The 2,903-nt window shown below is 41.5% G+C and overlaps 1 long non-coding RNA gene across 1 annotated transcript in view; it reads right to left on the reverse strand.

Moving 5' to 3' along the window:
• LOC139024842 (uncharacterized) overlaps positions 1 to 2,127 on the reverse strand; it is a 7,997-nt gene extending 5,870 nt beyond the window's left edge. The window contains exons 1-2 of the long non-coding RNA XR_011476321.1: positions 1,265 to 2,127; positions 1,017 to 1,118 (exon numbers count right to left, since the gene is read on the reverse strand). This is a non-coding gene — a long non-coding RNA (uncharacterized lncRNA). The remainder of the gene's footprint in view (positions 1 to 1,016; positions 1,119 to 1,264) is intronic.
• Positions 2,128 to 2,903: the final 776 nt, after the last annotated feature.

Consider the following 2,903-nt stretch of genomic DNA (forward strand, 5'->3'; position numbering starts at 1 on the left):
TCTTTCTGCAGAAAAGCTACATATTGTTTTTACAGTTTTGATACTTATGACAATGTGATACTTAATATTCTGGCACATCAGCATGTCTTTTGTTTATGAAACCATACTGAAGTACAATTTCACGAAATGCCCCACATCTGTCATTTTAACAACTGTCCTCCTTTAAAACACTGGTTACAATATTATGAACTTGTGTTTTTTTCCGCCTCTGTGGCCCTAATATTCTATCATTTTATATATAGGCCTTATAGTCTAATGGGAAACTGTAAATTATCTAATGAAGCAACATCATCTAAAAATCATTTTTTATCCAAATCATTGAAATTAATGAGATCACAAACGTTTAAATAATAACAGTGGGTCTAGTTATATGTGATAACAATGTATAGTGAGCAGTGAAATAACTATTGGTTTCCATTTGTGGTGACTGCTGACTGACATTAGGGATGAGATTAAATAGATCCTGGAATTTAGCCTGGTCTGGAGCAGGCTAGCTCCACAGAATAAATCTCCATGGTAATTTATACCATAACATATCCTCCTGCCCCCTATCCATCTTTAGTGCAACCGGATTACGGATCAATTGAGCCAGGATCACCAAGATATCCTGGCTTAATCCCTTATCCTAGTTTTGTGCAACAGGCCCCTGGGCACAAAGGCACAAAACATATTTCCAGTAGGGTTCCCACAGGGAAACAGTACATCTTCTATCGAGATAACCTTCAGGTTCGCTTTATGCTGTTAGAATGTCATAGGTACGGGACCAAAACAGTGGAGAAGTTGAACCTCACACTTCGCTGAGTCTACCTTTAAAGTGCACAACTACTCTATAGTCTGCTATGACCAGGTATAATTATAGCAACCTACCATCTAAAAACAAAACACAAGGAGACGTATGATTTAGGTTAAATCTATGCTCGATTAAATCTATTTGCACTTTGAATAAACATAATGGTAAATGACCACAGTGCAGCTGAATGGTTCATGTGATTTGAGGGAGAGGAAGCGTCACCAACCAGGTCCACCTGATGGCTGGAAGCACAAGCCGGTTTTAGCCAGGCCGAACGGCAGCTTTCTGTTCACTAGTTCCAAAGAGGGCACATACTGCTTCAAAACACCTGGACAAGAGGGAAAAACATTGACAATGATAGCCTGGAAACCCAATGTTGAATTTAATTTAACTCTACGCGTTGATTTCTATGTCCTGAAGCATGCGCACATGTAAAAATAGCAGATGTTCCATACAACATCCAATGATAGTTACCTTGGAAAAGACTGGTTCGAACAGATGCACCATTCTGGATAAGGGGCTGTAGCTTCTGAATAAGTTGGTCCTTACTTAGTTCTCTCTGGGAAAGTATTTTATGTAGGTTCTCGTTGTTCATCCATCTCAGTAGTTCTGTCTTTACCCAGGTGTAGAGTGCTTATCCCTTACACCTCTGCCCTGGACCATATCACAGAGTTCCACCATTGTTCAAGAATGTTCTTCCTAAGTTCCATACCAAGTGGTCCATAGCCACAGTTGGTTCCACGCTGAAAATAATCTCTATGACGTTGGCCAGAAGCTATGTAATAAGTTACCTGTCAGTGCATAGCTGTGTTTGTGTGGTCAGAGTCCTCAGCTACAGACCTGGCAGAAGTTGCAGTACTGAAGCGCAAAAGCTATCCTGCAGCAGTGACGTTTTTGGTATACTCTCACATCTCCAGATGAGTCGTTTAACACAGTAGGTGAGCATGTTTAGTGGTCACTCGTTTCGTTATTGAAAAGTTGTTAAGCATGCGTCAAGCTGAAATTTAACCAACATTGTGTGCGCTCATTCCTAGGCTGAAATCACGTTAGAAAATGTACATTTGAAAGTGAATGCACTTGCCTGCGAATTAAACCACGAGTAGTTTTGGCAAAGCCTAACAACTTAATATAATAAAGTAACATATATATAGACATACACACACTTCTATTTCTAAAATACTTGCAACCATGTGTAATGCGTGGACTGGGAGCACCCGGAAGTAAAGCTATAATGTCTACGTCACATTCCGTAGCGACAAGAAAATGACACAAGTCTTCATCAATTACCTTACGTTCTTTTACCTCACAGTTATACTTGTGCAACTAGTAATGTTTGCTATATTATTTTGTGGCCTGATGTAATTGTTTTAATTGAATATCCACTAAGATTAAATGCTGGATGAGTAATCAGAATAGAACAATGAACCACCACAACTTCAATTGATTTGTTTTATTTGAAGGCCCATGCATGGGCCCCCAGGTAAGATCTTAACATATCACTTTAAACATACCACTAATTCAAAATCTGCATTACTTAGTAAAAATAAATTACTGAGGAATGTAACAAATAAAAACAGTCAAGGAGAGGTGCACCAGTTAAAGATGCACTTCAACAGCCCCCTTGTGACTCATTTCAATGCTTGGGGTTACTGAAGAATTCCAACCCTGCTGTAAGCAAAAAAAGTTAAACAGTACAAAGGATAATAATATTCATATAAGATTTAAAAAGACAAGAGGGGAAAATGGGTGGTTTCGTTGTGAATTGTGCGCACAATCTACACCTCGTTAGTTACTGTGGGAAAGGTGGAGGCATAGAGTAGGGTACCATGGATGGGGGTTGTTGGGGCTGCTGTGCCTGTGGGTTAAAGGGAAACGGCGGGCGACCCATGCCGTTTGGGACGGCCGCCTGTGCGGCTCCAAACTGTGGAGGGGCCTGGAAGTTCTGGCCACCAAACGCACCCACCTGATTGGTGGCGCCGAAGCTAGCCTGTCCGTTGCTGCTGTAGCTGTTGCCGTAGCTACCGCCAGAGCTAGCGCCCTTGTCATAGGTGCTACCCCCGTAGCCCMCTCCGTTTTGGGTTTTTGCGCCGAAGGCACTCTTTGGTCCCCCACC

Source organism: Salvelinus sp. IW2-2015, linkage group LG1, assembly GCF_002910315.2.
Source record: "Salvelinus sp. IW2-2015 linkage group LG1, ASM291031v2, whole genome shotgun sequence".
Classification (NCBI taxonomy): domain Eukaryota; kingdom Metazoa; phylum Chordata; class Actinopteri; order Salmoniformes; family Salmonidae; genus Salvelinus; species Salvelinus sp. IW2-2015.